The sequence below is a fragment of the Bombina bombina genome, chromosome 1 (assembly GCF_027579735.1).
Source record: "Bombina bombina isolate aBomBom1 chromosome 1, aBomBom1.pri, whole genome shotgun sequence".
Taxonomy (NCBI): Eukaryota; Metazoa; Chordata; class Amphibia; order Anura; family Bombinatoridae; genus Bombina; species Bombina bombina.
Genome location: NC_069499.1, coordinates 822,941,396 through 822,957,367, shown reverse-complemented (window position 1 = coordinate 822,957,367; position 15,972 = coordinate 822,941,396). Strand labels below are relative to the sequence as shown.

The following is a 15,972-nucleotide window of genomic DNA, read 5'->3' as shown; positions in this document are numbered from 1 at the left end:
GATGCAGCATAGCTGTAAAAATCTGACTAGAAAATATCACCTGGACATCTCTATGTAAAAAAGAAAGATATTTTACCTCAAAATGTCTTAAGTATTCACATCCCATTGTAAAGGACTTTAAGCAGCAAATCAGTATGCCTGTCCCAGGACAGGCAAGGGAGTGAGCCTCGTGCACACTTGTGTTATTTCCCTATTCAGTTTAAGGAAGTTTACTATGAAATCTCATTAAATCACAGTAAAAGAGTTCATGACCTCAGCACTGTTGATGCTGATTGGCTGCAGTTCATTTCTTCATTTATTTTCATTGTTTCACCTGCAGCTGGGAGCAGCTGAGTATAACTTTTTACACAGAACTTACTCTGCTGAGCTGAGGAGATTGTGAAGTAAAATATCTTCCTTTTTTACATAGAGATGCTCAGGTGATAAATTTCCTGTCAGCTTTTTACAGTTATAATGCATCAGTGATTTAGCATATAAGTATTATGTCCTTTTAAAGGAACATAAACCCACATTTTTTCCTTTCTTGATTCAGATACAGGATACAATTTTAAAAACGTTTCCAATTTACTTCTATTATCTAATTTGCTTCATTCTCTTGATATCCTTTGTAGAAAAGCATATATAGATAGGCTTAGTAGCTGCTGATTGGTGGCTGCACATAAATACCTCATGTGATTGGCTCACCCATGTGCATTGCTATTTCTTTAACAAAGGATATCTAAAGAATGAAGCAAATTAGATAATAGAAGTAAAACGGAATGTTGTTAAAAATTGTTTTCTCTATCTGAATCATGAAAGATAAATTTTGGGTTTATGCCCATCTTTAAAAAAAAGAGAGTAAGTTTTAGGTTTAATGTGCCTGTAATAGATATACGGTCAGTACATAAACAAATTATTCATACATTTTTCATTATTCTCCTCCCAGTGATGATAGAGAATGCAATTTTAAGACACCTTTAAATTCACTTGCATTTTTAAAATGTCCTTTTATTCTCTTGGTAACCACTGTCGAAAAAGAATATGCACATATCCTACACTAGTGGTAAATAGCTGCTGATTGGTGCCTGCACACATTTGTCTCTTGTGATTGGCTAACTAGATGTCATCAGCTAGCTGCCAGTAGTGCAATGCTGCTCCTTTAGCTAAAGATAACAAAAGAATGAAGCAAATTTGATAATAGAAGTTGTTTAAAATTGTATATTCTAACCAAATCATGAAATAAAATGTTGGGGTTTATTTTCCTTTTAAACAAAGCTCTATGCAATACCACTCTACATAAAGATTTACTAGCAAGTAAAAATGTAGTGTTTTCATGTTTTACAGTGGCAGCACGTTGAGTAATGCACCTTTGATGATCCTGCGAATATGATGATAGCAGCTTTCTCATGATGTCCTACAGATATACCCAAATAACATCACTCTCTTTAAACGGTCACAACCAAACCAATAATCAGAGTAATGTGTTATCACCTGAAGAATTGTGCCATAGACATGTAACAGTACGTGATAACTACATCTAATATTTAATACATTAATAAAAAACAACAAATAGCAAAAACTAAAAGGTTGATGCATTATAGTGAAAAATAAATATTAAAGAATTGATCTATACACATTAAGGCCTAGATTTAGAGTTCGGCGGTAGCCGTCAAAACCAGCGTTAGAGGCTCCTAACGCTGGTTTTGGCCGCCCGCTGGTATTTGGAGTCAGTGATTAAAGGGTCTAACGCTCACTTTACAGCCGCGACTTTTCCATACCGCAGATCCCCCTACGCCATTTGCGTAGCCTATATTTTCAATGGGATCTTTCTAACGCCGGTATTTAGAGTCGTTTCTGCAGTGAGCGTTAGAGCTCTAACGACAAGATTCCAGCCGCCTGAAAAAAGCAGGAGTTAAGAGCTTTCTGGCTAACGCCGGTTCATAAAGCTCTTAACTACTGTACCCTAAACTACACTAACACCCATAAACTACCTATGTACCCCTAAACCGAGGTCCCCCCACATCGCCGCCACTCGATTAAAATTTTTAACCCCTAATCTGCCGACCGCCACCTACGTTATACTTATGTACCCCTAATCTGCTGCCCCTAACCCCGCCGACCCCTATATTATATTTATTAACCCCTAACTTGCCCCACACAACGTCGCCGCAAGCTACTTAAAATAATTAACCCCTAATCTTCCGACCGCAAATCGCCGCCACCTACGTTATCCCTATGTACCCCTAATCTTCTGCCCCTAACATCGCCGACCCCTATGTTATATTTATTAACCCCTAATCTGCCCCCCACAACGTCGCCGACACCTACCTACACTTATTAACCCCTAATCTGCCGAGCGGACCTGAGCGCTACTATAATAAAGTTATTAACCCCTAATCCGCCTCACTAACCCTATCATAAATAGTATTAACCCCTAATCTGCCCTCCCTAACATCGCCGACACCTACCTTCAATTATTAACCCCTAATCTGCCGACCGGAGCTCACCGCTATTCTAATAAATGTATTAACCCCTAAAGCTAAGTCTAACCCTAACACTAACACCCCCCTAAGTTAAATATAATTTTTATCTAACGAAATAAATTAACTCTTATTAAATAAATGATTCCTATTTAAAGCTAAATACTTACCTGTAAAATAAATCCTAATATAGCTACAATATAAATTACATTTATATTATAGCTATTTTAGGATTAATATTTATTTTACAGGTAACTTTGTATTTATTTTAACCAGGTACAATAGCTATTAAATAGTTAAGAACTATTTAATAGTTACCTAGTTAAAATAATTACAAATTTACCTGTAAAATAAATCCTAACCTAAGATATAATTAAACCTAACACTACCCTATCAATAAAATAATTAAATAAACTACCTACAATTACCTACAATTAACCTAACACTACACTATCAATAAATTAATTAAACACAATTGCTACAAATAAATACAATTAAATAAACTATCTAAAGTACAAAAAATAAAAAAGAACTAAGTTACAGAAAATAAAAAAATATTTACAAACATAAGAAAAATATTACAACAATTTTAAACTAATTACACCTACTCTAAGCCCCCTAATAAAATAACAAAGACCCCCAAAATAAAAAATTCCCTACCCTATTCTAAAATACAAAAATTACAAGCTCTTTTACCTTACCAGCCCTGAACAGGGCCCTTTGCGGGGCATGCCCCAAGAATTTCAGCTCTTTTGCCTGTAAAAAAAAACATACAATACCCCCCCCCCAACATTACAACCCACCACCCACATACCCCTAATCTAACCCAAACCCCCCTTAAATAAACCTAACACTAAGCCCCTGATGATCTTCCTACCTTGTCTTCACCATGCCAGGTTCACCGATCCGTCCTGGCTCCAAGATCTTCATCCAACCCAAGCGGGGGTTGGCGATCCATAATCCGGTGCTCCAAAGTCTTCCTCCTATCCGGCAAGAAGAGGACATCCGGACCGGCAAACATCTTCTCCAAGCGGCATCTTCTATGTTCTTCCATCCGATGACGACCGGCTCCATCTTGAAGACCTCCAGCGCGGATCCATCCTCTTCTTCCGACGACTAGACGACGAATGACGGTTCCTTTAAGGGACGTCATCCAAGATGGCGTCCCTCGAATTCCGATTGGCTGATAGGATTCTATCAGCCAATCGGAATTAAGGTAGGAATTTTCTGATTGGCTGATGGAATCAGCCAATCAGAATCAAGTTCAATCCGATTGGCTGATCCAATCAGCCAATCAGATTGAGCTCGCATTCTATTGGCTGTTCCGATCAGCCAATACAATGCAAGCTCAATCTGATTGGCTGATTGGATCAGCCAATCGGATTGAACTTGATTCTGATTGGCTGATTCCATCAGCCAATCAGAAAATTCCTACCTTAATTCCGATTGGCTGATAGAATCCTATCAGCCAATCGGAATTCGAGGGACGCCATCTTGGATGACGTCCCTTAAAGGAACCGTCATTCGTCGTCTAGTCGTCGGAAGAAGAGGATGGATCCGCGCTGGAGGTCTTCAAGATGGAGCTGGTCGTCATCGGATGGAAGAACATAGAAGATGCCGCTTGGAGAAGATGTTTGCCGGTCCGGATGTCCTCTTCTTGCCGGATAGGAGGAAGACTTTGGAGCACCGGATTATGGATCGCCAACCCCCGCTTGGGTTGGATGAAGATCTTGGAGCCAGGACGGATCGGTGAACCTGGCATGGTGAAGACAAGGTAGGAAGATCATCAGGGGCTTAGTGTTAGGTTTATTTAAGGGGGGTTTGGGTTAGATTAGGGGTATGTGGGTGGTGGGTTGTAATGTTGGGGGGGGGTATTGTATGTTTTTTTTTACAGGCAAAAGAGCTGAAATTCTTGGGGCATGCCCCGCAAAGGGCCCTGTTCAGGGCTGGTAAGGTAAAAGAGCTTGTAATTTTTGTATTTTAGAATAGGGTAGGGAATTTTTTATTTTGGGGGTCTTTGTTATTTTATTAGGGGGCTTAGAGTAGGTGTAATTAGTTTAAAATTGTTGTAATATTTTTCTTATGTTTGTAAATATTTTTTTATTTTCTGTAACTTAGTTCTTTTTTATTTTTTGTACTTTAGATAGTTTATTTAATTGTATTTATTTGTAGCAATTGTGTTTAATTAATTTATTGATAGTGTAGTGTTAGGTTAATTGTAGGTAATTGTAGGTAGTTTATTTAATTATTTTATTGATAGGGTAGTGTTAGGTTTAATTATAACTTAGGTTAGGATTTATTTTACATGTAAATTTGTAATTATTTTAACTAGGTAACTATTAAATAGTTCTTAACTATTTAATAGCTATTGTACCTGGTTAAAATAAATACAAAGTTACCTGTAAAATAAATATTAATCCTAAAATAGCTATAATATAAATGTAATTTATATTGTAGCTATATTAGGATTTATTTTACAGGTAAGTATTTAGCTTTAAATAGGAATCATTTATTTAATAAGAATTAATTTATTTCGTTAGATAAAAATTATATTTAACTTAGGGGGGTGTTAGTGTTAGGGTTAGACTTAGCTTTAGGGGTTAATACATTTATTAGAATAGCGGTGAGCTCCGGTCGGCAGATTAGGGGTTAATAATTGAAGGTAGGTGTCGGCGATGTTAGGGAGGGCAGATTAGGGGTTAATACTATTTATGATAGGGTTAGTGAGGCGGATTAGGGGTTAATAACTTTATTATAGTAGCGCTCAGGTCCGGTCGGCAGATTAGGGGTTAATAAGTGTAGGTAGGTGTCGGCGACGTTGTGGGGGGCAGATTAGGGGTTAATAACTATAACATAGGGGTCGGCGATGTTAGGGCAGCAGATTAGGGGTACATAGGGATAACGTAGGTGGCGGCGGTTTACGGAGCGGCAGATTAGGGGTTAAAAGTGTAATGCAGGGGTCAGCGATAGCGGGGGCGGCAGATTAGGGGTTAATAAGTGTAAGGCTAGGGGTGTTTAGACTCGGGGTACATGTTAGAGTGTTAGGTGCAGACGTAGGAAGTGTTTCCCCATAGGAAACAATGGGGCTGCGTTAGGAGCTGAACGCTGCTTTTTTGCAGGTGTTAGGTTTTTTTTCAGCTCAAACAGCCCCATTGTTTCCTATGGGAGAATCGTGCACGAGCACGTTTTTGAGGCCGGCCGCGTCCGTAAGCAACTCTGGTATCGAGAGTTGTATTTGCGGTAAAAATGCTCTACGCTCCTTTTTTGGAGCCTAACGCAGCATTTGTTTGAACTCTCGATACCAGAGTTAAATTTATGGTGCGGCCAGAAAAAAACCCGCGGAGCGTTAACAGCCCTTTTACCGCCAAACTCCAAATCTAGCCGTAAGTATGGGAGAATTTTTAGCAACATTCGAAAAATGAAAGTAATTAGCACATTCGTTTGTTTCTAATTTCGAATGTTTGTATGACATTCTAACATTCGTGTAATGCAATATAATTGCTAATGCTCTCTTTAAAATGTAATAATCAAATTATGCAATATCCAAAATAAAAACATTCAAATTGATATATTAGTATCTATTATGTATCAATTTACTAAATTCCCTACCACATGAACTATTGAACTTCTGAATAGTAATTTGTTAAATCCAATGTTACATTCAAAATTTCGAATGTGGACATTCATTCTACTTCATTCTAATTATGAACATTTGAAAATGAAAGTAACAACTAAAGTAAAACCGGAAATAACATTCGATTACCGAATTTTAATGGATTTTCATTCTTATCAACATCTGGTTGTCCAAAACGAATGTCCACAGGACTATTTGTTCCACCAAACAAATTACACTTTCAGCACATTCGCCCATTCCTACACACTATATACATTAATGTTATAAAAACATATATATCGATGCAGATTTTAAATCTAATTAAATCACTCAAAATAACGGATATCCTACTCCATGCTGTAGTTTTTATTTGAAGCTTGAAGTTAAAGAAACATTTTTTTTAATTAAACTAAATTGCTGTACTTATTTTGTCCTCTATGTGGCAAAATTAATCACCTTTACTAAACTAGCAGCTATATTTGTGAGAGATACACATTATTACCGAGTATTTTTAACTGTTGAAATCCTATTTCCTTTATTCCTATTACCCTATTTAGAAAGAACATGCATTTTTAAACAACTTTCTAATTTACTTCTATTATCTAATTTGATTAATTCTCTTGATATTCTTTGCTGAAAAGCATATCTAGATAGGCTCAGTAGCTGCTGATTGGTTCCTGCACATAGAAGCCTGGGGTGATTTTTAGGGTTTAGTGTCCCTTTAAGTTTAGTCAACAGCAGCAGTTGGTCAAGGGCAATTACAGACACTTTACAAGTGGACTGCAATAGAGAGAGAGCTATGAAACCACCTAGGGGTGGGGATAGGGAAAGGGCTTTGGCCAAACAAGAAGTCTTCTGGACTTTTAAACTCAAAACCAGGTTGACAGGAGGCTTTAATTCAGATTATGATCTGATAAACTTCTGGTAACCTGGTTTTGACTGTAGTCCTTTGGCTACAGTCTCATCGCAAACAAATTTTAGAGATTTAGGATATTTAATACCTTCAGCATCTCTGAGGTCACTAAGTATATCTAGTGCCGGGCTATTCGGAGAATGCATCCAGTCCCCTAGGTAGTTATAAATGATTCTATCTCGCAGTGTTACCACTTCATAATTATTGCCAATGTGAAGCATCGGTACACTGCTTGGGACTATGGATTTGGCAGCTGAGACTAGCCTTGTAAACATGACCATATTAGGGTTAAAGTATAAAGCAATGGCTATTGGGTATTTGATATCACTGAAGGTTGAACTAACAGGCAAAGAGAATAAATTAATATTAAATCAATAAATAAACATATTGATTGGTATAGCCAATCAATATATTTAAAATGTAATGCTATGATGGTGCTGGAATGCATGGCACTTGTGTTTAGCTACAGATTTTTTAAAAACCCTTTGCCACAACAATGGAGGTAGATGCTAATGTCCGCAAATAATCATACCTTTTTTGTGCATTTACAAACAACATTTATTTTAGACTGGATACATATTGTTTATAAGTATTTACCTATATTTAGGAATGTTATGATGTGTTTTAAATATAATATGAAGTAGTCATTAATGCCTGTTTAAGTTATGACAAATTATATCAAGCTATGAATTTCTAATATGTCCGGTATTGGGGGCATCTGATTGGATGAATGTTAATTAACTGTTTGCCTCACTTTACCTGTAACATAGTTAACCAATACGAGGCCAGTTTTCCCCTTTAAATGGAGGGGTTGTTTTTAGTATGTATATGGCAGCTTGGAGTACGGCTGTAAGCCGAAACGCGTCAGCTGTGTACTGAACTTTTATTGTTATGCTGTGTATTACCGTTTTTTTTTTTATTTGGATCAATAAACGCTTATGTTTTAAATAGCCGGTGCTCCTCTCAAAGAACTTTGTCTTTTCAATTTCAGATGTAGTCAGGTGTAGGATATCCAAAAAGTGAGGTAACAAAAACATTTAGTAATATTGCATCTGCCACTAGTTAGATGGATTTTTTTTTTTCAGCAACTGTAAAATGCTATATTTTATATATCTTTTGAAATGTGTTTGTGCCAATTCCAGTGATAGGAAACCTTCCAGGGAACTTAGATCAAATGTATTTAATAGGGATTCAACAGTTACAAGCTACTTTAAAGGGGGCATAAAGGTCAATATTAAACTTTTATGATAGGCAATACCTCTAAAGTGGAGTTACATTCGAGAAACGCTATAGGCACCCCTCTTCCATACGGTCACGCTAACATGCTTTACTGGCTTCTGGTGTGGAACAGGAAGCTTGCTATTGGGATTCACTAAAATGCCAAGCCAGTTCTCGGTATTGGCAGATAAAGCACTATCAAGTCCATAGGACCATAAGAGGAAACAGAGCCTCTTAGTGGAATCCAGGACTGTCGATCCGTGCTGTTCTGGGAGGGTCTCGCTCCATGACACACTGTTTACATACCTCACATGTTCGAGGTTGAATTCTGTGAGTAGTTCCAACATAGAGGGGTTTGGTTTACTCAAGCTTTTAACTTGTATATTGTTATTAAAAAGGCTACACTTCGAGCCTTTTTGTGCGCTTCTGCTCACCTTTGTTTTTTTTTCAGACTAATAAAAAAATAATTATATATATATATATATATATATATATATATATATACACACACACACACACACACACACACACACACACATATACACACACACACATATACAGTCGTATGAAAAGTTTAGGCACCCCTGACAATTTCCATGATTTTCATTTATAAATAATTGGGTGTTTGGATCAGCAATTTCATTTTGATCTATCAAATAGCTGAAGGACACAGTAATATTTCAGTAGTGAAATGAGGTTGGTTTATTGGATTGAGGACAAAGATGGTTAAGATTATGGCCCACGGCCGAAACATGTCAACCGTTTAGTGCTTTCACCCTCTTTCTGCACTTTGAATCTGCATGGATTTTTTTTACCTTGATGTTGCAATAAAGGAACTTTTTATCAGCAAGACCGCCTTCTCTCTCTCTTTTCCTGTGGTTTATTGGATTAAAAGAAAATGTGCAATATGCATCAAAACAACATTAGACAGGTGCATAAATTTGGGCACCCGTGTCATTTTGTTGATTTGAATACCTGTAACTAACACTGATTAATTGGAACACACAATTGGTTTGGTGAGCCCAATAAGCCTTGAACTTCATAGACAGATGCATCCAATCATGAGAAAAGGTATTTAAGGTGGCCAATTGCAAGTTGTTGTTTTCTTTGACTCTCCTCTGAAGAGTGGCAACATGGAGGCCTCAAAACAACTCTCAAATGACCTAAAAACAAAGGATTGTTCAACATTATGGTTTAGGGGAAGGCTACAAAAAGCTATCACAGAGATTTAAGCTGTCAGTGTCCACTGTGAGGAACATAGTGAGGAAATGGAAGAGCACAGGCACAGTTCTTGTTAAGGCCAGAAGTGTCAGGCCAAGTAAAATATCGGAGAGGCAATGGATGGTGAGAAAGGTTAAAAAAACAGGCCACAGACCACCTCTAAAGACCTACAACATCATCTTGCTGCAGATGGTGTCACTGTGCATCGTTCAACAATTCAGTGCACTTTGCACAAGGAGAAGCTGTATGGGAGAGTGATGCGGAAGAAGCCTTTTCTGCACACACTCCACAAACGCACATTTGGACAAACCAGCTTAATTTTGGAAGAAGGTGCTGTGGACTGATGAAACAAAGATTGAGTTATTTGGTCATAACAAGGGGCGTTATGCATGGCGGCAAAAGAACACAGCATTCCAAGACAAACACTTGCTACCCACAGTAAAATTTGGTGGATGTTCCATCATGCTGTGGGGCTGTGTGGCCAGTGCCAGTACTGGGAATCTTGTTAAAGTTGAGGGTCGCATGGATTCCACTCAATATCAGCAGATGCTTGAGAATAATGTTGAGGAATCCGTCACAAAGTTGAAGTTACACCGAGGCTGGATATTTTAACAAGACAACGACCCAAAACACTGCTCAAAATCTACTCTGGCATTTATGCAGAGGAACAAGTACAATGTTCTGGAATGGCCATCCCAGTCCCCAGACCTGAATATCATTGAAAATCTGTGGGGTGATTTAAAGCTGGCTGTCCATGATCGGCAACCATCAAACCTAACTGAACTGGAGATGTTTTGCAAGGAGGAATGGTCCAAAATACCTTCATCCAGAATCCAGACACTCATTACAGGCTATAGGAAGCGTCTAGAGGCTGTTATTTCTGCTAAAGGAGGCTCTACTAAATATTGATGCAATATTTCTGTTGGGGTGCCCAAATTTATGCACTTGTCTATTTTTGTTTTGATGCATATTGCACATTTTCTGTTAATCCAATAAACCTTATTTCACTACTTAAATATTACTGTTTCCTTCAGTTATTTGATAGATCAAAATGAAATTTCTGATCCAACCACCCAATTATTTATAAATGAAAACCATGGAAATTGTCATGGGTGCCTAAACTTTTGCATACGACTATATATATACACACACACACAAACGCATTTGGTGTTATCGCTCTCACACTCTCTAATACTTGTCACTGGACGTTCAACATGGCGCCTCATGGCAAAGAACTCTCTGAGGATCTGAAAAAAAGAATTGTTGCTCTACATCAGCGGTTCCCAACCTTTTTTCTCTCCCGTACCCCTTGATTAGGCTTTTCATTATGAGTACCCCCTCTCTTCATTACCCCCACCCATCCCTCAAAATAAAGGCAGCGTTAATTTTTATAGGGGAGGTAAGCTATACATGAATCACATACAACTGTATGCGTATCAACAGGAATAAAGCTCAGATCTTATTCTCAGGAGGAGCCCTGCTGTGTGGCAGCGCCCCTGGCAGCTGCCTGGTTGCCTCTAATCACGGCCCTGGGGGGGAGTCAAAGTGTAATGATCATAAAAATAAATATTTAAATTTGTGAGATCAGATCGATATTAACCACCTAGCCACTATGAATGTTTTTAGTTGGAAGTGAAGCAATCTGAATCAAGCAAGCACTAGCAGCAGTACTTTACTCACCGGCACTGACTATAACTTATTTGGGGATGCAGACCCGTTTCACCTGTGTGACTCGCAACCTCCACGGCTCTACCACACGTGTCCACACAGCTATGCTGCTGCAGTGCCGCTTCTAACTGCGCACTCGTAGTCAAAATTTTGTGCACAGGGGGTTGGTGGAGCAGGAGGCTAAGCTGTCTGGTGACACAGTGTTATCATTAATATGTGGACCGGAGTCATCCACACCCGGTCCACATATTTCAGGTGCAGGGGCTCCCATCTGCCTATATGCCAGGCCAGGACTTCATTTGTCACTTCCCGGCTGAGTGCTCCTTCCTTCCACAGTTCCACAATGGTTATTAGTTGGTGACCCATTGAGAGTGCCCCCCAACCCTCCCCCCGCATCTTCCGCCATTACCAAAAATATTTTTGCGTACCCCCAACCGGTTTGCCACGTAACCCTAGGGGTACGCGTACCACAGGTTGGGAACCACTGCTCTACATAAAGATGGCCTAGGCTATAAGAAGATTGCCAAGACCCTGAAACTGAGCTGCAGCATGGTAAACAAGACCATACAGCGGTTTCACAGGACAGGTTCCACTCAGAACAGGCCTCGCCATGGTCAACCAAAGAAGTTGAGTGCACGTGCTCAGTGTCATATCCAGAGGATGTCTTTGGAAAATAGACGTATGAGTGTTGCCAGCATTACTGCAGAGGTTGAAGGTGTGTGGGGGGGGGGGGTCAGCCTGTCAGTGCTCAGACCATACGCCGCTCACTGCATCAAATTGGTCAGCATGGCTGTTCTCCCAGAAGGAAGCCTTTTTAAAAAAATGATGCACAAGAAAGCCCGCAAATAGTTTGCTGAAGACAAGCAAACTAAGGACATGGATTACTGGAACCATGTCCTGTGGTCCAATGAGACCAAGATAAACTTATTTGGTTCAGATGGTGTCAAGCGTGTGTGGCGGCAACCAGGTGAGGAGTACAAACACAACAAGACAAGTGTGTCTTGCCTACAGTCAAGTATGGTGGTGGGAGTATCAAGGTCTGGACCTGCATGAATGCTGTCAGCACTGGGGCACTGGGGAGCTACAGTTAATTGAGGTAACCATGAATGCCAACATGTACTGTGACATACTGAAGCAGAGCATGATCCCCTCCCTTTGGAGACTGGGCCACAGGGCAGTATTCCAACATGGTAACGACCCCAAACACACCTCCAAGACGACCACTGCCTTGCTAAAGAAGCTGAGGGTAAAGGTGATGGACTGGCCAAGCATGTCTTCAGACCTCAACCCTATTGAGCATCTGTGGGGCATCCTCAAACGGAAGGTGGGGGAGTGCAAGGTCTCTAATATCCACCAGCTCTGTGATGTCATCATGGAGGAGTGGAAGAGGACTCCAGTGGCAACCAGTGAAGCTCTGGTGAACTCAACGCCCAAGAGTGTTAAGGCAGTGATGGAAAATAATGGTGGCCACACAAAATATCGAAACTTTGGGCCCAATTTGGACATTTCCACTTAGGGGTGTACTCACTTTTGTTGCCAACGGTTTAGACATTAATGGCTGAGTGTTGAGTTATTTTGAGGGGACAGCAAAATTTACACTGTTATACAGGCTGTACACTCACTACTTTACATACTTTCTACATTTTTTAATGTAGAAATTGCTTAATGTTGCTTAACGTGAGAAAAGAAAAAAAAAACGGCACTGAAAATTGTCTTTACATTGCGATCAAGGCGTACTCTGTGTCCCCAGTAAATATATATATATATATATATATATATATGCTTGAAAAAGCAAAGAATCAATTGAAAGGAAAAGTGCTGCCCTTCAAATGTGACTTCACTTTCAAAATAAGCATAAATTGTCAAAATCCAGAAAGGATATGCAAAACTGTTATACACACACTATAATTAGGCAAACAATATGTGTGGACCGCAGACCTTGTCCACTCCTATCCTTTACCAAAGACGTGCCTATAAGCTTGGTAAACAGCTATACCAGTGATAATTAATAACCCCGGTCATCCAATATAAAATAGTACACTCCGGACACCATTATAACAAGAACTCACCCATCACAGTCTAGTTCCTAATGGCGGTGAAAGTAAACAAAGTTAAATCTCCACGGGGTAACTACTGAACAAATTACTCACTGCTGCCAGTTGAGCTTTTCTGGATGAAGTCACAAAAAGGGGGCTGCAACACTGCTTCTATTAATCCTTGAACAGAGAAAATCCCTATGCCTTGAAGTGGTAATGGAAAAGGGATCATTGCAATCCATGTATCTGAAGTTTCAAAAGAAGTCCAAAATGCAATCCAAGGAGAGTAAAGTAAAACACACTTTATTGTAATATCCGTAAAATGAAAAGCAGAAAACCCCCAGCAGAAGGGTTAAATGTAAAAATCTAACCAGTTTTGGTCAAATGACCGTACTCATAGACCATCTATGTCTATGAGTACGGTCATTTGACCGAAACTGGTCAGACTTTTACCCTTAGCCCTTCTGCTTGGGGTTTTCTGCATTTCATTTATTTATTTATTTTTAGTTTTCAAAAAGCTTTATTGAGATTACGTCTTAAATACAAAGAGAGAGAAAAAAAAACAATGGATTATCAACAAAAGGGCCCATTCTGCCCCCATTATAACAAACACAGATAAGGTTAGAAATTGAAAATATCCATGCATAGATGTACCATAACCCAAAAACATGTCATATATATACCAAATAACAATTATGGTACTAAATAAATATGAGAGTAGGGACTATGGGGTCCCATAGGATTCGAAGTGAGTCCTGAGAAAAATGGGATAGAGGGGGAGGGAGGTAGGGATCACATAAGGAGGGGGGGAGGGTATGTGGTTATTACAGGTTATTGGGTACAATGAGCTAGGGACTCGGACCCCACAACACAAGAGTCAGGTCAGTCAGTGGAGAGGGCATTGGGTTTCCAGTTCGTATCGTGAATGTCTTTCCAGTCCGTCCAAGTTAATTCAAATAAGTCAGAATGACCTAATTTGTAGAAAATGTCTTTTTCCATGGTGTACAGATAAGCCATATAAGAACAGATCTTGGACCAACTTGGCTGGGGTTCTTTTCTGCTTTTCATTTTAAGAATAAAAATGTGTTTTATTTTACTCTCCATGGATTGCATTTTGGACTTCTTTTGAAATATGTACATGCTTATATAAATATATATTTATGTGTTAATATGTGAATATACACATATTAACACATAAATATATTTGTATATAAGCATATACATATATATTTACAAATTGCTGCCATCGCTGCACTACTTACCCCTGCGAGTTCTTGAGCCTATAGAAGTACGCTATCATGAGTGCTATGCTTCCCAAGCAATGCAAACGCAAGCTTGCGTTCGCATTGCTTTTAACTTGTAATACCAGTACACATTAGCGTGCACTGGTATTACTAAGTGGAGCACTAATATCACTTTCAAGAAAGCAATATTTAGTGCTCAACTTGTAATCTGGCCCTAAACATTTTAGAATTGGCAAAGACAGTAAAATGTGTATAACTGAGTGTGTTTCACCTAAGCAAGCAAAAACAAAATGTATGCTTACCTGATAAATTATTTTCTTTCCTGGCATGGAGAGTCCACAAATCCATTCTAATTACTAGTGGGAATTCAACTCCTGGTCACCAGGAGGAGGCAAAGAACACCCCAGCAAAGCTTTAAGTACCCTCCCACTTCCCATAACCCCCAGTCATTCAGCCGAGGGAATACGGAAAGAGAAGAGGACACAAAGGGTATAGAGGTGCCTGAAGTTTAGAAAAAACAAACATTTTAAAAAAGCCGTCTTGAATTTAGACAAGGGTGGGTTGTGGACTCTCCATGGAAAAAAAAATTGCCCAGCACTCACTGCAACCAGGTGCACGGTACTAGGTTCCTGCACATACCCCACAAATCAAGTCCAGAGATATAGATAGTAGCAGCACCACTTGGTAATCTTCAACAACTTTTTATTGAAACATCATATAGAAAACATAGCACAACGTTTCGGTCAACACCTGACCTTAATTATGTTGCATAAACATATGCCTTACACCACTCTTTTTAAAGTCCTAATGGGATGAGTCTGGTACCTGTCTCACATTTTACTTCACAGACATGCATTGATAGAAAATTTCAGGACTCCATCTAGTGGCCACAGGAATATTCATCATATTTTTTTTGCTTTTTTTTTTACATTTTGTAATACATGTATTCACTCGAATTTGGTGTAATATGAATATTTTTTTGCTGTTTTAACTTTTTTAATTCTTGTACTGATACAATTTATTAATGTATATGATAGTGATTGTGTACTGTTTTTCCTGGTTTCATATGTGTATAGATGAATATTCCTGTGGCCACTAGATGGAGTCCTGAAATTTTCTATCACTGCATGTCTTAAGTAAAATGTGAGACACCTGTAAAGGTACCAGACTTTTAGACAGGACTAAGCGTTCACTCTCCGCGAAGACAATCTCAGAATCTATTAGAATGAGAAAACTACCCTAAAACAGAAGGTATTTCCTCAGCAGCAACCTCCCCCGAAGAGAGGACGACAGCTGTACCTATCTCCAAACCAAGCTGGAGCAAAAAGGATGATGACAGAAGACCCCGGAAGAAGCAAAAAAAGAGGCAATTAAGGAACTCTGCACACTAAAGGACTTGTGAGACCGTCCATTCCAGAATCACCAGCGTGAACCACTAGGCCACGCCAGCGTTCCCTTCATAGTATGTTCCACGCAGTCATAGATTGCTCTCAACTCTAGAGAAATTATGCAGGAATAACGGACTCCTACGGAAACTAAGAATCCAGAGCTTAAAGAGACCCCAAACTACTTCTCAGCAATTAAGGCTGACCTCCGTCGT

At 39.2% G+C, this 15,972-nt stretch overlaps 1 protein-coding gene across 2 annotated transcripts in view; it reads right to left on the bottom strand.

Annotated features, from left to right (window-relative positions):
* OCRL (OCRL inositol polyphosphate-5-phosphatase) overlaps window positions 1-15,972 on the bottom strand; it is a 353,818-nt gene that overhangs the window by 135,527 nt on the left and 202,319 nt on the right. The window lies entirely within an intron of this gene.